The sequence below is a fragment of the Schistocerca piceifrons genome, chromosome 8 (genome assembly GCF_021461385.2).
Source record: "Schistocerca piceifrons isolate TAMUIC-IGC-003096 chromosome 8, iqSchPice1.1, whole genome shotgun sequence".
Classification (NCBI taxonomy): domain Eukaryota; kingdom Metazoa; phylum Arthropoda; class Insecta; order Orthoptera; family Acrididae; genus Schistocerca; species Schistocerca piceifrons.
In genome coordinates this window covers 246,325,432-246,349,094 of record NC_060145.1, presented here as the reverse complement: position 1 = coordinate 246,349,094, position 23,663 = coordinate 246,325,432, and positions in this window count along the sequence as shown.

Genomic DNA, 23,663 nt, shown 5'->3' with positions numbered 1-23,663 from the left:
TCCAAGTCCTTTGCTGTTTCTGACAATTACAATGTCATCGGCGAACCTCAAAGTTTTTATTTTTTATCCGTGAATTTTAATACCGACTCGGAACTTTTCTTTTGTTTCCTTTACTGCTTGGCTTGCTCAATATACAGATTGAATAGCATCGGGGAGAGGCTGCAACCCTATCTCACTCCCTTCCCATCCACTGCTTCCCTTTCATGTCCCTCGACTCTTATAACTGTCATCTGGTATCTGTACAAATTGTAAATAGCCTTTCGCTCCCTGTATTTTACCCTTGCCATCTTCAGAATTTGAAAGAGAGTATTCCAGTCAACATTGTCAAAAGCTTTCTCTAAGTCTACAAGTGCTAGAAACGTGGTTTACTTTTCCTTAATCTTTCTTCTAAGATAAGTCGTAGAGTCAGTATTTCCTCACGTGTTCCAACTTCTCTACGGAATCCAAAGTGATCTTCCCCGAGGTCGGCTTCTACCAGTTATTCCATTCGTCTGTAAAGAAGTTTTTTTGCAACTGTGACTTATTAAACTGATAGATCGGTAATTTTCACATCTATCAACACCTGCTTTCTTTGGGATTGGAATTATTCTTCTTTAAGTCTGAGGGAATTTTGCCTGTCTCATACATCTTGGTCACCAGATGGTAGAGTTTTGTCAGGACTGCCTCTCCCAAGGCTATCAGTAGTTCTAATGGAATGTTGTCTACTCCATGGGTCTTGTTTCGACTTAGGTCTTTCAGTGCTCAGTCAAACTCTTCACGCAGTATCACATCTCCCACTTCATCTTCATCTACATCCTCTTCCATTTCCATAACATTGTCCTCAAAGACATCGCCCCTGTATAGACCTTCTATATACTCCTTCCACCTTTCTGCTTTCCCTTCTTTGCTTAGAACTGGGTTTCCATCTGAGCTCTCGATATTCATGCAAGTGGTTCTCTTTAATTTTCCTGAAGGCAGTATCTATCTTACCCCTCGTGAGATAAGCCTCTACATCCTTACATTTGCCTTCTAGCAGTCCCTGCTTAGCCGTTTGGCACTTCCTGTCGATCTCGTTTTTGAGACGTTTGTATTCATTTTTGCCTGCTTCACTTACTGCATTTTTGTATTTTCTCCTTTCATCACTTAAATTCAGTATTTCTTCTGTTACCCAAAGATTTCTACTAGCCCTCGTCTTTTTACCTACTTGATCCTCTGCTGCCTTCACTATTTCATTCCTCAAAGCTACCCATTCTTCTTCTACTGTATTTCTTTCCCCCATTCCTGTCAATTGTTCCCTGATGCTCTCCCTGAAACTCTGTACAACCTCTGGTTTAGTCAGTTTATCTAGGTCCCATCTCCTTAAATTCCCACCTTTTTGCAGTTTCTTCAGTTTTAATCTACAGTTCATAACCAATAGGTTGTGGTCAGAGTCCACATTTGCCCCTGGAAATGTCATACAATTTAAAATCTGGTTCCTAAATCTCTGTCTTACCATAACATAATCTATTTGAAACCTTTTAGCATCTTCAGGGTTCTTCCATGTACCCAACCTTCTTTCATGATTCTTGAACCAAGTGTTAGCCATGATTAAGTTATACTCTGTGCAAAATTCTACCAGGCGGCATCCTCTTTCATTTCTTAGCCCCAATCCATATTCTCCTACTACGTTTCCTTCTCTTCCTTTTCCTACTGTCGAATTCCAGTCACCCATGACTATTAAATTTTCGTCTCCCTTCACTACCTGAATAATTTCTTTCATCTCATCATACATTTCATCAATATCTTCATCATCTGCAGAGCTAGTTGGCGTATAAACTTGTATTGCTGTAGTAGGCGTGGGCTTCGTGTCTATCTTGGCCACAATAATGCATTCACTATGCTGTTTGTAGTAGCTTACCCGCACTACTATTTTTTATTCATTATTAAACCTACTCCTGCATTACCCCTATTTTATTTTGTATTTATGACCCTGCATTCACCTGACCAAAAGTCTTGTTCCTCCTGCCACCAAACTTCACTAATTCCCACTATATCCAACTTTAACCTATCCAATTCCCTTTTCAAATTTTCTAACCTACCTGCCCGATTAAGGGATCTGACATTCCACGCTCCGATCCTTAGAACGCCAGTTTTCTTACTCCTGATAACGACGTCCTCCTGAGTAGAACCCGCCCGGAGATCCGAATGGGGGATCATTTATCTCCGGAATATTTTACCCAAGAGGACGCCATTATCATTTAATCATGCAGTAAAGCTGCATGCGCTCGGCAAAAATTACGGCTGTAGTTTCCCCTTGCTTTCAGCCGTTCGCAGTACCAGAACAGCAAGGCCGTTTTGGTTAGTGTTACAAGGCCAGATCAGTCAATCATCCAGATTGTTGCCCCTGGAACTACTGATAAGGCTGGTGCCCCTCTTCAGGAACCACACGTTTGTCTGGCCTCTCAGCAGATACGCCCTTCCTTGTGGTTGCACCTACGTTACGGCTATCTGTGTCTCTGAGGCACGCAAGCCTCCCCGCCAACGGCAAGTTCCATGCTTCTTGGGGGGGGGGGGGGGGGGTGGGAATGTAATAATAAATTCTAAATGTATCAGTTTTCTGTTGACTTTCTACACAGAATTGATGATGATGTCAATTTTTTTCTCTTTCCTGATAACAGATAATCGTCGTATCTGCAGAATTTGGGGGCAGAGCATCTACATGGAGTTATTCAGCATCAAAGTGACTCTCCCGAAGTCCGCTCGGCTAATCCCGCGCGGCTTTACACAAAGACACTGTGGTAAATACATTCAACCAACAATCAAACACATACAAATAATCTTGCAATAAAATAAGGAAGAATAGGTTACAAAACAGCGCAAAGAGTAGTGTATGCTACATGTGAACATCGTCTGTCACTATGTCGCATGTAAGAAGAAAAGCGTAGAGGTGGCAGCTAAGGAATATGATTTACATAAGAGACAACGAGTTTACTCTCTAATTAATACAGACAATTCGAAAAAAGATACTCGTCAATTGCTGTCACATCAATGCAGATAAATGTTACTGACTCAAGAGGTTTTCGTCATTCATTCACATAACAGTTTCTTGTTGTATCCCAGTTACTTCCAGCTGTCACAGAAAGTTGCGTCTGCATGCGGTGCAAATCTCACGGGAAGAGGCAGGATTATCTGCGGCTCTACCACAGAATGTGATACATCCGTAATCGGTGCCGGACATCCTTTCTTCAGTCATGGGAGTTGGGTCTATGGGACCGTGTGGCTCTCAGCAGAGGTAAGACAGCACGGCGATCTGCAAGGCCCAAAATTTGCTAGACAGGACAGAGAGATCAGCGTAAAAGGCTCATTGACAATGTTATGAGTGAGAGCTTCTTATTTGATGATGACCTCATTGGTCTTGTCTGGGAGATTGACGTTACTTTCAACCGTCAGACGACAGTGAGAAGGAATGTGTCTCATACGAGGAGTTAGACAGTTGGTGACTGCAGTAGTTATTGAGGCGTCCATACCATTTGATAGATGATATTTCTGCCCAAAAAGAACATCACTGTGGCCAATAGTAATGCGTTGTTGTCCCAACGAGGAACTGGACACTGTGGGAATTGTATTCCTAGCCCAGATCCGCGTAAGTCACAGACTGGTCGAATAATCACTTGAATACACCCTTGGTGTAAGGATATAATGCTGTGTCTGTCTTCACCTCAGTCTAGCTGCTGTTGCTGCAGTGGGCCTTTAGTGGTCTACATTAGAGTGCTGCTTTGTCGCTGCTTCCCGCTCACTCGCGTGGTGAAAGAAGTGACGGTATCTCGCCACACTCGTACAAGCCTGTCCATCTGCCTTCGTCTGGTGAGCCGGTTAGCGCAAGGCTGCGGATGTCACTCAATAGGCCGGAAGGGTCGACCTGCGGTCGTCGGCCCTCCACGAGGGCAGTCGCTGCAGAGGCCTCTGCGTGTCATCGCGCTCGCGCCCTGTCGGATGTCGCCAGTCTCCTGGGTGCCACCTGGACGAATCTTTTGGATGCCACAGAAGCGATCAATCTGTTACAATTCTTGTACACAACATAGATGATTACATATCTAGTACAGGCAGCTAAATTCCTTGAGGGAGAATCAAATACTTATTCCTAGTTATACATCACATATCAACAAAAGTTTAGCATGACCCATATTCCCAGAACTCCTATCGATAGACGTTGGCTGTCGATATTGTATCACAGACACAGTCACTGTGACTCTTCAGAGATGTCACTAAAGTCGCCCAAAGAAGTAAACAACCACGCATAAGCAGCGCCTTTTCACGGGGAAGGAAGTACACATCTCGTGTTGTCTGTAGTTCAACCGTGCCTAGACGGTCAGTATCGCAGTTCAATCACGTCCGCATTGTTACTTTGTGCCAGAAAGGATTCTTAACAAGCGAAGTGTCCAGGGGTCTAGGAGTGAACCTAAGCAATGTTGTTCGGACATGGATGAGATACAGAGAGACAGGAACTGACGACAGCCCTCGCTCAGGTGGCCCAAGGGCTACTACTGCATTTGATGACGGCCACCTACGGATTATGGCTAGGAGGAACCCTGACAGCAACACCACCATGTTGAATAATGGTTTTCGTGGAGTCATGGGGCGTCGTGTTACGACTCAAACTGTGCACAATAGGCTGCACGATGCGTAACTTCACTCCCGACGTCCATGGCGAGGTCCAGCTTTCCAACCACGACACAATACAGCGCGGTACAGATTGGCCCAACAACATGCTGAATGGACCGCTCAGGATTGGCATCACGTTCTCTTCACCCGAAGGGTAACGCATATGCCTTCAACCAGTGTAACCTCCCCACAAAAATTTTAAAAGACAATATTATATAGAAATGCTAATGGACATTGCGCTAAGTGTAACCTCTCCACTGAAATTTTAAAGACAGAAATAATAAATGAATGGGAGCCAAACGTAACCTCCCTAGCAATTAAATTTAATGACAATAAAAAATGAGAATCGCAATCTGACCCAAGTATAAGTTCTTCACAAAAAAATTAAAGTCAATTCAGTGATAAGAAAATCTCAGTAATAATGATAATTCAATTAAACCGAAATATCGGTCTTTGGCCCTGTGCAAAAATCAGAATTAAATTCTTACCTCATTGTAACTGCTAGTCAAATTTCTGCTCTTATTCTTGCGCACGGCTTGGAGGAACTGCATTGCAAATAATAATATTCTTTTTTTTTTTACTGAAACTTTTCTTTTAGGGAAGTGGAACGAAATCGTTAGTTCAATTAAATAAATTTTTTTCGTAAAATTGCTTTTGAAATCAAAATTATTATTGGGGCACTTGTTGGAAATTAATTACAATAAATAAACTTTACATTATCTGATGATTACCTTAATTAACAATATACCTCATTCAGCATCTTGACCGGTATTGCCGACAGACTACATCACACAACCGACTGCTCTGCATGACGACTACTGCAACTCGCGTACTGCTCTACATGACGACTACTAGCGTACTCCACGACGACTACTACTGTACTAGACGCAACTGAACAGAGGTACTGCTCGCAACGACTACTGACAGAGTACTGCTCGCAACACTCGCGCGGTCAAGCGCAGACTAACCACGATAATAGGCTCTCTGGTCAAAGATTTTAACGTGCCTCACCATCGCTGCTACGTTACATACGTGTTTCATAACCCTCCACTGGGGGGGGCTAAAATTTGGCAGCGATGGTGAGTCATTTGGACTTGCCATCGCAAGAAATTTTTACAATTTACAGAATATTCAAATTTAGTACATAAATTAAATGTTGTGCACATGCACCGAGTACAAAATATGTCAGACAAAGACAAAATGTGAGTACAAAACATAGTAGTAAATCAGAAAACTGTATATACAAATTATTTGACAGAAAACAAAGTGCACAGGCACTGAAAAAATTCTTTACCATAAACAGAATGGCAAAAAAAAAAAAAAAATCATACACACTGAAGTATTGAACATACAGAATGAGTACAAATCATATTGAAAAATGAGAAAAGTGCACAGGCACTGAAGTTCAGTAGAAAACATATTAACACCTAACATAAGTGCACATGCACTGTAGTTCAGAACATATCCTCAAAATAAAAAATGTATATACAATATAAAAGACAAGAGTGCACATATACTGTACCTCAGAACAAATCGAAGAAATGTCTTTAGCATTTTCGCAATAAATAAACATAATGGCAAAAAATCATATCGACAAGTGACATAAGTGTACTCGCACTGGAGTCCAGCAAATCGAGAAAAAAAAAATGTATAACCCATGAACATAAATGATGTTACCAAAAAATGATTTTCACTATGTGACAAGAATTAGGATAGGAAAGGGGAGGATTGCATCATGGTTGTAGCACTTTAGATTGCACACAGCTGTTCTGAAAGTCCATATCTTTGCACAGAAGTACAACACCAAGTGACACAATTTGAAGTTCTTTTCCCATCACAATTTATCAGCGTAGCCAAGACACTGAACTGTCGTAGTAATGTTCCATGTTTTCATTTTGGCAGTACATTAGGTACACCAAACAGTGGGACCATAATAACGTCTTCATCGCTCACGGTGGTGGACAGCATGTCGTGTCAACACCACGCTCTTACAAGGCACACCAACGTAGAATTAGTGCAAAACCAAATGTAGTGCTCCATGATCACTAGGATAAACAGGACAAATGGACATTGCAGTAATTCAGGATAGTTAGCTCATAAGGTGAAGGACATTAGTAGTTTGCGGCATTCATAGCCCAGTTATTGAACATTTCTGTACCATGTATGTAGTATTACAGAAAAATGTTCATTAATTGTTTTACATAGCATCGGTAGCCTTCTTTTCCTAGTTACAAAGCATTATTAAATAATCGCATTCTTTTCCAGTTACAAAGTATAGCATAGTTAATTAATCATTTGTCATTCCAAAATAGTAAGAATCATTACCCTTCTCCTAATTACAAAGTATTATTAAACAATCGCATTCTTTTCCAGTTACAAAACGTAATTAATCATTTGTCATTTGAATATAGTAAGAATTATTAGCCTTCTCCTAATTACAAAGCATTATTAAACAATCGCATTCTTTTCCAGTTAGAAAGTATGGCATAGTTAATTAATCATTTGTCATTTCAATATAGTAAGAATCATTAGCTTTTTCCTAATTACAAAGCATTATTAAACAATCACATTCTTTTCCAGTTACAAAGTATCAACATTGAAAACAAGAGCTAATTAATGGCATAATTAATAACATATTCATTGAGTGACATTAATTATTGGCACTCAGTGGCCATCAAATATCGAATAGTATAAAACATTGTTCCTCATTCAGTATTATTCAGATCATTAAGAAGTCATTATTAAAAATCAGTTAATTACAGTCATAGCATTAATAATCATGGGCATTATAAGTAGTCTCATTACAATAAAACATTGTTCCTCATTCAGTATAATTCAGATCATTACGAAGTTACTAAAAATCAGCTAATTACAATCATAGCATTAATAAGCACGGGCATTATAAGTAGTCTCATTACAATAAACAGTGGCAGTCCTTGGCCAGCTACAAAGCATTATTTTATATATATATATATATATATATATATATATATATATATATATATATTTTGTATCATTAAGAAGTCATTACTGAAGTGACATACTATTCAGAGTTGATCAGTATTATTCAGAATTATCATAAACTAGTGACATTATGTGGGACTGGTAATACCTCTTTTAGCAATGCATTGCGTTGGGATCGATAATTAATTGCTGAGGCATAACACTATTTGCTTTTGACCTATTGCTGCATATGAGGATAGGTAACGTCATTCGTCATGAGTCAGCTGTAGCAAGGTTATGTAACAACTCAGTATATGTGATCACATTTATAAATGATAAACATAAATGGGTAAAAAATAAAAATGCAAGTACTAGAACAGGTATAATAAGTAACAGGTTTAGTAAGTATCATGAAAAGCTTCTCCTGAAAAAAATACAAAATGGATTATTGACCTGAAAGAAGAAACGCACACTATGCTGAAAAGTAGTGAACCTCGAATTAACAGGTAGTGAAATGTGTACAAAAATGTGTTCCATAGCTGTCCTTTCCAAAAGTTTCTGTCATCCTACTATGCAATATAACACCTGCTGTCAAAACAAACTGCAACAAATACTTAAACAACTACATAGTCTTATTCCTTATCTCTAGCATATTTCATCACTAAAACTAAGATGTGTAGTTCAGTCTGACAGCCTGCATCAATCACCTTGTATTCTGAAAGAAAAAATTAGTTAAGACTGCTATTCTACGATGAGTATAGTATATTCTTGTTAATGCTTGTTAATCCTGATCCATTTACTCTTCCTCATAAAGTTATTGCATCTTCTTTCGTTTATTCCGTAGGTGAAATTCCCATTTCTGTTGAATTTATCTCTTACACGCATCATTTCTTTCTGAAATTCATGAACAAAGATTAATGTCTTGCATTTAAATCATATACCCACTAGATAATGACTGGTTTATGGTAACATAATTAACCATACAGCATAACATGACAGAAAACGTAATATGTCAAAGACATTGACAGTGTTCAAAGCCAAAATGTACAGAGAATATCATAATGCAGCGGCAAAAAGAAAAATGTAAAACAGTCACGATGTTGAGATATTATAGGGCCAAAAAAAAAAAAATGTCAAAGTCAACTGGTGTGTTATATCTTGACTATTTCACAGTGCTTATAAACAAAACATGAAAACAATCGTACATAAAAAGACAAAAAGTGACGTTCGTTGTGTTCAGCTTGTATGTAGTGTAGTTAATAGAGGCGAGAATTAAAGACTTTAATGGAGAGCGAATTTGATAAAATTACTACGTCATTACATACAATTGCATAATTATTCATAAAATACGTAAGTTCGTCTGGAAAAATATGGACGGTCTGATGTGTAACGACAAGAAAAGCGACCTGCTAACCTTACCTTGCCGGGCACTTGCCAAGAAAAAATACGATAATCATCAGTAATTAGTCATGTGAATATAGTTGCATAAGTGGTCATAAAAATTTAGTAAATGGCATCATAGTGTGTTGAATCATACAGTGTCTTCATTCAATAAACGGTTTAATGTTTGAGATATGGTGGTTGCCTTTCGATTTTCTGGTTCTCAAAGTTTCGACGTGTACAACATTGGAGTGAGGGATGCTGCGAATCCGATATGGACCTGCGTATAGAAGTTCAAATTTACTGCACTTACCTTTTAATTTGCTGGATAAATAGTGTGTACGTACTAATATTTTCTGTCCAACGTGAAAGTCGCGGTGTGTACAAACCTGTTTTTGCTGTCTTCTCCGGCGCTCTGCGGCACGTTTGATGTTATTCAGCGCAATGTCAATTATTTCGTGGTGTCTTAGTCGACGACATTTGGGGAAGTTTACTAATTCTTTAATTTTGTTTGGTGGTTCAACGTTTTTCAATATAACAGACGGAGATAGCATAGTGGATTCATTTGGAATGGAATTAATTACATCTTGGAATGAGAGTATGTGTGTATCCCAATCAATATGTCTTTTGTGGCAGTGTATTCGGCACAGCTTACCAATTTCTTTCATTAATCTTTCACAGGGGTTCGAAGAAGCATGGTACTTGGATATATAAATCGGAGAAATGTTTCTAGCTCGTAACATGCGTGTCCATACGCCACATCGAAATTGTGATCCATTGTCAGAAATTACTTTCATCACATGCCCTACATGAAATAGAAAATGTTCTACAAATGCTTTCGAAACAGTTTTAGGAGTAGCTTTGCGTAACGGAGTGAAAGTAACAAATTTTGAAGTGAGCTCAACAGCGACAAAGATGTAGCAAAAACCTCTGTTAGTTCTGGGAATCGGACCAAAAATATCTACAGCGGCCATATGTCTTAATTTAACAGGTACAATGGGATATAAAGGAGGAATATGTGAAGTGGTGTCTGATTTATCTTTCTGGCAAATTTTACAAGACGCTAAAACTCGTCGTATACGTTTCTCCATGTTGGTAAAATAACAGTTCTGTCTCAGTATAAGAAAACATTTTCTTGCTCCGTAATGTGCGTAACTTAAATGAGTGTACCAGATTAATTTGTTAACCAGTTCGTCAGGAATGCATAATAACCAATTGTTGCTGTCAGGATGAGAGCGGCGAAACAGAATGTCATTGCGTACAGTGTAGTGGTTCCTAATCGTAACATTTTTCCTATCTTGCCAAAGGTGTTTAATTTCTTTCCACACATTGTCTTTATTTTGCTCCTTTGCTATGTCCTATAATGACGATGAAATAAAGTTTTCAAATGCAACTTGCTGAATGTACATGACACTGAAATTAGTTTTGCAGAAGTTGGTTGCTACGTCTTGCTGATTGTTGCCGAGAGAACGCGATAGTGCGTCTGCTATAACATTTTGTGTGCCGGGAATGTCAACTATTGTAAAATTAAATTCCTGTAAATAAAGTTTCCATCTGCTTAATCTGTCGTGAGTGAATTTAGCCGAAAGTAAAAATTGTATCGCTCTGTGGTCTGTGTAAACGGTGGTATGTCTGCCTTAAAGAAAGTGCCTAAATCTCGTAAAAGCCCATACAACACATAATGTTTCCAGTTCTGTAACGGAATAATTTCGCTCAGCGGGTGACAGAATGCGGCTTGCAAATGCGATGTTCTTAATTACTGTAGAGCCATCTTCTTCTATTTCCTGAAAAATGTGTACGCCCAAAGCGGTATTGGAACTGTCGGTGGCAATGGAAAAATTTCTGGTAAGATCTGGGTGCGATAAAAGTGGAGCATTCAACAAAGCATGATTCAGGTTCATGAATTCCGAATGTGCTTGCTTATCCCATGACCAAATAGTGTTTTTACCTGTTAATTGGCATGATCTAGGCGTGTCTAAAGCGGAGTGATGAATAAATTTACGAAAAAAGTTAATTAAGCCCAAAAAACTGCGTAGTTGTTTCTTCGTCGTGGGAATAGTAATGTCACGTAGAGCTTGAAGTTTTTCCGGATCAGGTGCAATGCCTTCTGCTGAAATTACGTGTCCAAGAAATTTTATAGAAGTTTTGCCAAAGTGCGATTTACTAAGATTAACTGTAAGTCCTTGTGCATGAAAAATTTGTAACAGTTGTTCAAGAATCAGATTGTGTTAAGACCAGTTAGCTTCTGCGATAAGAATGTCGTCTACATACGTCGTAATTCTGTCCTTAATGCAAACGTGTGTCGGATGGCGTCAAAATTAATAACATTTTCGTGAACAAAATTCTGCGTGTCAAAAGTAATGTTTGCGTTACTGTAATATGCAATCTGTGCTGTATCTGGTTAAAATCTATCGTACGTGTTATTATTTACGGGAGAATGTTGTGGCATATCCACTATATGAACTGTTCTGTTATTTCTTACTGACGTGTTACGCTATAGATGACACCTATAGTCTGTTTCATTCATCATAATTTGTTGTTGCTGATGTTGTTGCTGCTCATAAGATCGACTGTTATTAAATGTACGCTGAAAATTGTGCTCATCATTTTTTTACGTCTGTCATGATAGTAATTTCTATACGGCGCATTGCGATACGAGTTGAAATAGGGTGTTGTCTGTACGTAGTTATTTCTTTGCTGCCATGCGTTACTATTTGTTGTAGCTGGGACTATACGTGCACGCGGCGAAACATTAAAGTTTGGTTGACCTTGTGGACTGCATTGTTGGTTACGTATGCTAAGCGGCTGACTTTCATGCTATTGTGGTGTAAAGGTCTATTGTTACCAAAAATGCGTTTGCTGTTAATTTTACACATACTGATGATTACGATTTTATCTGTAATTAAAATTACGGCGGTTCTGGAGTGCCTAATGAAAATTGTCACATTCGGTAAAAATTTGTCACATCGGGTTTTCTTTGTCATTTTTCTTAATTCTAGGTAGAGCAATAGTTAAAGAGCTGTTTTGATAGATATAAAGGATAGTAGAAGAAAAGGCAGCAGTGCAGAAAACTAAAGATGAAACAGCACTACTACAGCTGGGGGCCCTATGCTCGCTACGGCACATATTCATTAAAGCGTAATGAATCCCCTGAGGTCTATTACGCACTGCAAATAAATTTTAGCTTTTGCGTTGCAGGAAATGGCGGTAAAAATTCCAAAGGCAAATTGTTGTATCCATGCTAATTCAAATTTCTGCATTATAGGCAATGCTGATGAAAATGCAAAAATAAATTGTCGCATCTGGTTCAAAGCTAGCTTCTGCATTACAGGCAATAGCGGTGAAAGTACAAAAATAAATTGTCTTATACAGTGCAAATCGTGTACCTGTGTTCTGTCATTATTAAATTCTTTACATTTTCTTACAAATGCAAACTGCTTATTATCAACGTTCTCGTCACTGACTTTGAGAACATGTTCAGGTTTGTGTGTTTGTCTGTTTGTCTGTGTCATTTCGGATTTCAAGTTGCATAGCTTTTCAGATTTTAAGTCGCGTTGCTTTTCGGATTTTAAGTCGCGTAGTCTTTGTAAATTGCACACATTATACGCACTGCGCGAGTCTAACAAATGTTCGCAAAGTGGCGGATTCTGTGACGTATTGATGACTGAAATAGTCTTTAATTCTGTTACTTTAATATTTTGGCCAATTTGGTTGATCTGTCGTGCTAATTTCTCGTCAACTTCCACATTCGGAGTGTGTGAAACTTCCACTGACTCTAAATTAACTTCGTCGCGAATCTGTACTGCGTTTTTAGGGCATTGTTCGGTGATTGCATTAATTTCGTGTATCTGTGTTTCGTTTGCTGAACATTGTTCGGTGACTGCACTAATCTCGTTTTTATGTGATTCTGTTGTGCCTACACGTGTGCTACTTAATTCTTGTGCAACAGTGCCAACTTCCTCATTACTGTTATTAGCACAAGTCTTAGTATCCACACGTAATTGTACTTTAGTGTCCTGACATTGTATGGTAACAGCTGTAATCTGTTCGCTAGCTTGTTTGTTCTGTTCATTAAGGTTACCGTGTTTTTCTCTCGGCTGTTTAATACTTTCAGAAAATTGTTTGTTCCGTTCTCTAAATTGTTTATTCTCTTCTTCCAGTCGTTTGTTCTGCTCATCAAGTTTTTTATTAAGTTGTTTATACTGTTCTCTAAGTTGCCTGAGATTTTCACTCTGTTCTGCATTCATTTGTCGTAAAAATGCCATAACTTGATCCCACCCAAAAGTAGCTGTTGCATTCTCAGTACTGTGTGGTGGTATATGTGCAATTGTCACGTTTTGTGCGACCATTTGGTCATTCTGCATTTTAGAAAAAGGTTTGCCAGTCAAATGTACACTATCAGTCATTGTTTCGGAATTAAATAAATCCGTCCTACTTTGTGTGATCTGTTCATTTTCATTAGACAAATTTGTCTGTTCGTTACTTGAGTTTTCCGAATCGGGTGTGTTAAGCTGGGCAGCGCTCATTACAATAGAGCGTTCTGCGTCATCAATTGTTGTCAAATTAACAGACGAGACAATTGAGTTCGTTTGTTTATATCAGGGTAAAAGTCATCACTAGTGGTTGGAAAGCACTGATTGTTAGTGAACGCAGGATTGTCATCATTACACTGCATGTCATATGTCCTATCGGTAAAGTTGTTTGCGTCGGTAATTTCATTCATAATACCTCGCGATACACTATTCACAGTCTTTCGCGGCATTTTTACTATAGTCAAAATTTTTCACAAAATAAATAAGCACAATGCAAAAGCAACACAAATACAACAGAGCAACGAACTGCCGTTGACCTGTAGAAAGAAAGTCACAAGTTAATAAAAGCGTTGCGCCAAATCCTAATTATATTTAAGCAAATATGAGCAGATATCTGACTGTTGCTCAAAAGACTCTCAACGAAATACGATCCTGGACTGGGTGTCGCCAAGTGTAACCTCCCCACAAAAATTTTAAAAGACAATATTATATAGAAATGCTAATGGACATTGCGCTAAGTGTAACCTCTCCACTGAAATTTTAAAGACAGAAATAATAAATGAATGGGAGCCAAACGTAACCTCCCTAGCAATTAAATTTAATGACAATAAAAAATGAGAATCGCAATCTGACCCAAGTATAAGTTCTTCACAAAAAAATTAAAGTCAATTCAGTGATAGGAAAATCTCAGTAATAATGATAATTCAATTAAACCGAAATATCGGTCTTTGGCCCTGTGCAAAAATCAGAATTAAATTCTTACCTCATTGTAACTGCTAGTCAAATTTCTGCTCTTATTCTTGCGCACGGCTTGGAGGAACTGCATTGCAAATAATAATATTCTTTTTTTTTTTTACTGAAACTTTTCTTTTAGGGAAGTGGAACGAAATCGTTAGTTCAATTAAATAAATTTGTTTCGTAAAATTGCTTTTGAAATCAAAATTATTATTGGGGCACTTGTTGGAAATTAATTACAATAAATAAACTTTACATTATCTGATGATTACCTTAATTAACAATATACCTCATTCAGCATCTTGACCGGTATTGCCGACAGACTACATCACACAACCGACTGCTCTGCATGACGACTACCGCAACTCGCGTACTGCTCTACATGACGACTACTAGCGTACTCCACGACGACTACTACTGTACTAGACGCAACTGAACAGAGGTACTGCTCGCAACGACTACTGACAGAGTACTGCTCGCAACACTCGCGCGGTCAAGCGCAGACTAACCACGATAATAGGCTCTCTGGTCAAAGATTTTAACGTGCCTCACCATCGCTGCTACGTTACATACGTGTTTCACCAGACTATGTCAGAGACGTATTTGGAGGCATCCTAGTCAGGCTGAACGCCTTAGACACTGTCCAGCGAGTGCAGCAAGGTGGAGGTTCCCTACTGTTTCGGGGTGGCATTTTGTGGGGCTGGCGTACGCCACTGGTGGTCATGGAAGGCGTCATAACGGCTGTGCGATACGTGAATGCCATCCTCCGGCAGATAGTGCTACCATATTGGCAGCATATTAGCGTGACATTCATCTTCGTGGACGACAATTCGCGCCCACGTCGTGCACATCTTGTGAATGACTTGCTTCAGGATAACGACATCGCTCGACGAGATTGGCCAGCATGTTCTCCAGACTTCAGCCTTATGGAACATGCCTGGGATAGACGTGACCCAGCAACCACTCTGAGGGATCTACGCCGCATCGGCGTTGAGGAGTTAGAAAATCTGGACCAACAGTGTCTTGGTGAACTTGTGGATAGTATGCCAAGACGAGTACAGGCGTGCATCAATGCAAGATTACGTACTACTGGGTATTAGAGGTACCGGTGTGTACAGCAATCTCTACCACCACTTCTGAAGGTATTGCTGTATGGTGATACAACTCGCAACTGTGCGGTGTCAGCACCTGGTAATCGGTTATTCGTAATTACGCTATCTACCAGCCCAATAAGTGTCAAAATGATCCAAATATGAAATGCCGACAGAGAACCCACCACCGTTGAAGCGTTATTAGTGCCTTGTTCGTGAGTAAAAATATGTAGTTCCTCTGACCATTAAGCATGGCAACTTAGCCCAACATCCACAAGAACAACTAAACGTAATATCAGCTGGGATGCCAATTACACATCTTTCCTCTCTTCACGAACTCATCGTCAGGCCCAGGTAGCTGAGTGGTCAGCGTGACAGCATGTCACCCCAAGGGCCCGGGTTCGATTCCCGGCTGGGTCGGAGATTTTCTCCGCTCAGGGACTGGGTGTTGTGTTGCTCTAATCATCCTCATTTCATCCCCATCGACGCGCCAGTCGCCAAAGTGGCATCAAATCGGAAGACTTGCACCCGGCGAACGGTCTACCCCAAGGGAGACCGTAGTCACAAGATATTTACATTTTACCAACTCGTTGCTGTCTTCCTTGAGCAAGCCCAGATGATTCTCTTGGTCCCTCTGTTAAGAAGATATAGCACACACCCACACACACACACACACACACACACACACACACACACAAGTTGTTATTTCGCACTTCATAATAGGCCTCGAAAAGTCTGGTCTGCGTTCAACTCCTACCTCTTATTCTTCAGTGAGTAAGGTGGATGTAAATGTGGTTTGCGTTGTCTGTGCTGTGGCTGCTTCACTGGAGTGCCCTTTAGGACGTATGTTGACGATATCCTTTTTCTGGAACTCACAATGCTACATTAACCAAATGCTTCACATTGCTAATTCAATATGATAAAATTCAGTGACCAGGCATTGCACGGAAAACCGTGTTCATTTGTGCACTACAGTAAATGCTGCTCCTTACATGGGAGCCAAAACGTCGTATTCCTCCTCTTGATCAACCTGCATTTTTCGTCCTTCGTTTTGTGGAGTCAGAATTAATCGCGCTCTGCACTCAGCGTGCGATAAGCGACGTCTGTAGCGAGAGAAAGAGAGACGTTGCGATCGCCTCGCACACTTACTGAGACGTGGGGCATTCACAGGTCTCTCGCATATCAGCAAAAACTGGGTCGGAGCATTATCCTTGTGGGGACCAAGCCCTTTAATCTCACTCCGAATAATAGGCGCTCACAAGGCGTGTACACATCCAAACGCCCACGAGAGAAAAAACAGAGGCTCAACGCCTCAGTGGCTTGGTTAAACACATTTCCACAAAATGGATTACCAACCACGCTGACTACCATTGAAAAACGACAAAGACCAGTCCTGTAGGCTCATCTAGAATGACATGTGCATCCCTGACGCATACACAACCGAAGACACTGGCTCCATGAACCCTATCTTCCAACATTTCCCGAATTTCTAAAAATACCCAATGTCTATATGCAAGTGGGGCATTGTGCGGAGGTACGACAAATCGCTGTACTAAAAACTCTGCCCACTGAAATTTGCGTCCAGTGAAATCTGCACCCAGAAAGGGTCAACAAGGGTCAACTAATTCCCTTACCTGGAAACCTGGGAAGTAATAGAGCTGAGAGACACTGTAAGTAGGCTGTTTAGGTTTTTATATTGATAACGTCATGTAGCGCTCTGTATGAAAATCACTGGCTGTGCTGTGTGCAGTCTGTGGCTAGTTTGCATTGTTGTCTGCCATTGTAGTGTTGGGCAGCGGCAGCTGGATGTGAACAGCGCGTAGCGTTGCGCAGTTGGAGGTGAGCCGCCAGCAGTGGTGGATGTGGGGAGAGAAATGGCGGAGTTTTGAAATTTGTAAGACTGGATGTCATGGACTGCTATGTATATTATGATTTTTCTACACTATTAAGGTAAATACATTGTTTGTTCTCTATTAAAATCTTTCATTTGCTAACTATGCCTATCAGTAGTTAGTGCCTTCCGTAGTTTGAATCTTTTATTTAGCTGGCAGTAGTGGCGCTCGCTGTATTGCAGTAGTTCGAGTAACGAAGATTTTTGTGAGGTAAGTGATTTGTGAAAGGTATAGGTTAATGTTAGTCAGGGCCATTCTTTTGTAGGGATTTTGGAAAGTCAGATTGCGTTGCGCTAAAAATATTGTGTGTCGGTTTAAGCACAGTCATGTATAATTGTTCTAAGTAAGGGAGGTTTCCGAGCTGGCATTTTGAAGCCTCTTTTTTTCCGAAATCGTTTCCAGCTTTGTTTTGCCGCTAAGAGTTTTCTTAACTTTCTGTGTTTCGATAGCGTTATGTAAGAGAATTCTTGTTTTCAAATTCAGATCAATTAAGGATTATCTTGGGTCCATTATGTGTCAAGCGCAATTGTCTAATATAGTAGTTAGTAAAAACCGGGCTAGCTAAAGGCATCGATATTGATGAGACAATTTCAAAATTTGCAACCGAAAAAGAAGGAAGATATTCTAAGATACGTGTTAGTCACAGACATAGTATTTTATGATTTTGTGAGGTTGGCAATTGGGGAGGGGGTGACACTTTAAAATCTGCACCTGGTACCAAATTACCTAACTACGCCACTGCGTAGGCGTCAGACTGAACCAGTGTAAAATATAGAAGGTGGCGGTAACCAAATAGGGAATTCTTTGTACAGTTCTGTACAAGTTCAAAATCAGTCACAGCAAATACCGCCAAGACATCCAATAACATTTAAATACCTCATCAGCCTTACCTGTACGTCACTAAAGTATGTGTATGTGTCTTCGAAGCGTTATAAAGTGAATGACAAGTTCGCTCACAGAAACAATGTTTACATTCCACTGATATGCTTAATTTTAGCTCAGCTTATCTTCATTCATCGTGATAAGAGCTTAGCGGAAAGAGATTTTGCGTTTGGTCTGTTACGTCGCGTCGACTGTTATTATCGTTAGAGACTTAGCTTTCGCTCAGATTTGTGGTTATCGGAGAAGAAGGTAGGTACCATGGCCTCCAAGGAACCATTCCAGCCATTGCCTGGAATGATCTGAGAAAACACGGAAGCCAAATTCAGTATAGTCGGCCATACAATTGAGCCTAGGTTTCTAAAAGTAATCAATTTCAATCACACTTTATCCAGGCTTTGGACTGGCTAAATGCGGAAAGTAAATTATTGTCATTTAAGCATGTTTAAAATCAGTTTATAAGCATCATCAATATATATTTTTTTTAAGTTTTTTATTTATAAGTTGCTATTTACGTTTGTACATTTTTCTTCTATATACATCTCCGGATAAATTTAGTCAAATTTTTGTAGGTAGCCAGCTGTGATCCGATCAACCACTTCGTGCCTTTTTACTACCTTTTTCCACTTTCATTCCGTTTTATGAAGACTGTTTTCTTCCGTTTACCTACCGAACTCGGCTCGCCGCCATTAAAACGCACCCTGAATTTTCTGCTTCTGTTTTCATACACCTAGTTACGTCATCGAATTTAGGATTTGGTTTAGCAAGCACGTCATTATTGTGGTGCCAGCGCTCTACAGCGTTGGCCGTTCGATGGCGCCTTTTATAGCAGCTCCAAAAGTTGATAGAGGTTTCCATCCTTCTTCCAACCATCTATCTACAAAGTAATTAAAAAACTCAGGAACTCTGGGGTATCCACTGCCTGTGAATGTATCTCGAGCTAGCCATCACATTCGTCTTCATGCATTAGAAACGCCAACTAAGCATACATGCGAGTTTGTTTGCCTACTTCTTCATTTTCTTTGTATTCATAAATAAGTCCTAGATCTTGAACTTTCATCCAGAGACACCTTTTCATGTTGTAATAACATCCATGCATTTTGGCTGTTCAATCGCACAGATCACAGCTGATTTGAAATCTTCGGTCACGTTTCCAGGTTTCAGTTCTTGAATATTTTCCCGCCAAATTTCATAAAATGCAGATGTAGGCCTATGTCTTTTCTTTTGTTTGACAATAATGAAATGCCAGTTGGATGGATATTTGTCTCGTTATTTTTACTCCCAAAGCCGCCGTGAATAATGTATATTACGAAAACTATCTGCTACAGCACTTGAACGTGTCATCCATAAAAAAGTCACGTTTACTTCTTAGAACCTCTCTACCTGGTCTTCCGCTGAAAAATATTGTTCTTTCTCACAATTTGTCGTCGCTTAACAGAAAACTGCTGCCATCATTCATAGCTAGTAACTCTGTTTCTTCTCTTGTCTGCGGATTTCTCTCATTCTCTTGCGATTTTTCCCGCTGGTAGTATAAAGCTCTCTTCGTTGCTTGCTGCTCGGGCATTTCATTGACAAAATCATACCCTCGATTAAGAAGGCAACCAAGATCTATTTCTTCGCCTGGTTCAAAGTCTTCCTTACTTCCAACCGAGTTTCATTTGCAGCGCCACATTGACGTTCGAGTGAAAAAAGCACTGTCGAATACTTGGTTTTAGCATTCTTCGGTAGTGATTTGCTTTCTGTCTTGGACAGCGCCATGTCACAGTCCCGCCTTCCTTCGTTCTCTTCACTTGTAAGAATAATCTTCATAGTAGTGGCATGACCTACCGCGAATGGTAGTTGAAACTACCATATCGGAATTACTGAGACAGGAAAACGCAAGTCGCATGATGTGAACTCTACGATAGTGCCTGGGGAGCAGGTAGTTTATGGCATCTACGGCGGTCCCACGCAGGTAAGCCGTGACACAAAGCGAGCAGATATTGGGCATGGGTTTCACAGAATTCCGGCTGGGCGCAAATTTCTCTGGGCGTAGTTTCTATGGTTTCCGAAAAACCGATGGTGTTCCCTCACTTAAATCGGTTACTGTAAGTTCTTTACTGTGTCAGGCTTTGGGAAGAATACCTCGGCGTTCTCTAACAAAATATCACGTAATTCTTCGCTCTCGTTCTCTTCCATGTTTTGCATGTTCAATGTTAACTCCTCGACAATTCTGTGCCTGTTAGATGTACGTCCCGTTTGTGTCGCGTTCATGCGCTTCCCCTCTTCTATTCTCTCGGAAAAACTTAAGTTTCTAACAGTTCTTTGCAATTTGTATTTTGATTGCTTGCCCGTCAAACCGAATTCCAACTATGGTTTCCTTCGGTAGGGGAACCTCACCTCTGCCACTGTCTAGTATGACCTTTTGTTCACTAAGAACATCCATTCCAATTGCGAGATCGACCGCCATCTGTGTCCTTGACATATATCTTCGAGTCGTTATTGCCCAGTGACTTCAGACTGTTTACTCACTAACGCCCTCTTAGTCCTCGTTTTCTTGAGAGACAGAGTCGCCCATGACTGATTATGAGAGCATCTTTCAAATGACGATTCCGATATTGCGTTAAGGCGGCTCAAAAAAATGGCTCTGAGCACTATGGGACTTAACATCTGCAGTCATCAGTCCCCTAGAACTTAGAACTACTTAAACCTAACTAACCTAAGGACATCACACACATCCATGCCCGAGGCAGGATTCGAACCTGCGACCGTAGCAGTCGCGCAGTTCCGGACTGAAGTCCCTGGAACCCCTCGGCCACCGCGGACGGCCGTTAAGGCAGCTTCCGCTGTCCACACTGCCTTTTAGCAATAAGCTTTCTACTGTAGCTTCGATTAGGTGATGTACATCGTGCCGTTTAACAACAATCCTCCTATATCTTCATACACTAACATGTTACTTGAGCAGGCCGCGGTGGCCGAGCTGTTCTAGGCGCTTCAGTCTGGAACCGCGCGACTGCCACGGTCGCAGGTTGGAATCCTGCCTCGGGCATGGATGTGTGTGATGTCCTTAGGTTAGTTAGGTTTAAGTAGTTCTAAGTTCTAGGGGACTGATGACCTCAGATGTTAAGTCCCATAGTGCTCAGAGCCATTTGAACCATGTTACTTGAAACCTTGCATGGATATAAAAAGATTGTGGTTGAAACCCTTGAAACCCAGGTCTTCAGTTGCATCTGCCCTGATTCCCGTCTCTGTCACTCTCGTGCGTTCGATTTTCTGTGACACGTCATCCCGTCGATTATTATGGCCGTCAGAGACTTGCGCATCGAGCCTACTAATCGACACGTAGCTATGGGACTGCTCCACTACTGTGGCGGGGTCAACCGCATGCGTGGCACCTTCTCTACATCGGCATGAATACTCTGCAAATCACATTTAAGTACCTGGCAGAGGATTCATCGAACCAACTTCGCAATTCCCTATTATTCCAAGGACTGAACACCTATATCTTTCCGTACGAGCTCATATTTCCCTTATTTTTTCGTGGTGATAGTTTCTCCATACCTCGGTCTGTGTACAAAATATTTTCGCATTGGAAGGAGAAAGGTAGTGATTGGAATTTCGTGAGAAGATTCCGCAGCAACTAAAAACGCCTTTGTTTTAATGATGTCCATCTCAAATCTTGTATCATCTCAGTGACATTCTCTCCCATATTTCGCGATAATATAAAACGTGCTGCCCTTCTTTGAACTTTTTCGATGTACTCCGCCATTCCTATCTGGTAAGGATCCCACACAGCTTAGGAGTATTCAGAAACAGGACCGACAAATGTAGTGTAGGCAGTCTCCTTAGTAGATCTGTACATTTTCTAAGCGTCCTGCCAATAAAACGCTGTCTTTGGTTAGCCTTACCCACAATATTCCTTGCGTGTTTCTTCCAATTTAAGTTGTTCATAATCGTAATTACTAGGTATTTAGCTGAATTTAAGGCCTTTAGATTTGACTGATTGATCGTATAACAGAAGTTTAACGGATTCCTTTAAGCAAACGTGTGGATGACCGCACCCTTTTCATTATTTAGGGTCAATTGCCAATTTTCGTACCATACTGACATCATTTTTAAATCGTTTCGCATTTTGTTTTGATCTTCTGATGACTTTATTAGTCGATAGACGACAGCGTCATCTGTAAACAACCTAAGACGGCTGCTCAGATTGTCTCTCAAATCGTTTAAATAGATAAGGAACCGCCAAGTGCTTTAACAATACCTTGGGGAACTCCAGAAATCACTTCTGTTTTACTCGATGACTTCCCGTCAATTACTACGAACTGTGACCTCTCTGACAGGAAATCACGAATCCAGTCACATAACTGAGATGATATTCCATAGGCACGCAATTTCACGACAAGCCACTTATGTGGTACAGTGTCAAAAGCTTCCCGGAAATCCACAAATACGGAATCAGTTTGAAATCCCTCGTCAATAGCACTCAACACTTCATGCGAGTGAGGAGCTAGTTTTGTTACACAAAAACGGTGTTTTCTAAATAGATTGTGACTGTGTGTCAATAGATCGTTTCCTTCGAGGTGATTCATAATGTTTAAACGCAATATATGTTCGAAAATCCTGCTGCATATCTACGGTAATGATATGAGCCTGAAATTTAGCAAGTTACTCCTACTACCTTTCTTGAATATTGGTGTGACCTGTGCTACTTTCCAGTCTCTGTGTACGGATCTTTCGTCGAGCGAACGGTTGTATATCATTGTTAAGTATGGAGCTATTGCATCAGCATACTCTGAATTGAACGTAATTGGTGTACAGTCTGGACCAGAAGACTTAGTTTGATTAAGTGATGTAAGTTGCTACACTACTCCGAGAGTATCTACTTCCAATTTACTCTTGATTCGAGTTATGGAATATTTACTTCGTCTTCGTTGGTGAAGGAATTTCTGAAAGCTGTGTTTAGTTACTCTACTTTGGCAGTACTGTCTATGATAGTATCTCCACTGCTATCGCGCAGAGAAGGCATTTATTGTGTCTTGCCGGTAGCATACATCACATACGACCAGAATCTCTTTGGATTTTCTGTCAGGTTTTCGTTGAGAAAACTATTATAAGCATATCGCATTGAAGAACGCGCTAAATTTCAAGCTTGTGTAAAAGACCGGCAACCTCGGGGATTTTGCGTCTATTTAAATATGGCGCGTTTGTTTCGTTGTTTCTGCAACAGTGTTCTGACCACTTTTGTGTACCAAGGAGGATCAGATTCGTCGTTTGTTAGTTTATTTGGTGTAAATCTCTCAATTGCTGCTGATAGTATCTCTTTGAACTGAAGCCACATCTGGTCTACAGTGACATTGTTAATTTAGAAGGAGTGGAGATTGTCTCTCAGGAAGGCGTCAAGTGAAATTTTATCTGGTTTTTTGAATAGGTTTAATTTTCGTTTATTTTTGAAGGATTTGGGAGTTACAGTCGCTACAACCCTGTGTTCACTAATCCCTGTATCCATTTTGATGCTCGTTATTAATTCAGGACTTATTGTTGCTAAAAGATCATGTGTGTTGTCTCAACTGTTTAATATTCGAGTGGGCTCATGAACTAACTTCTCGAAA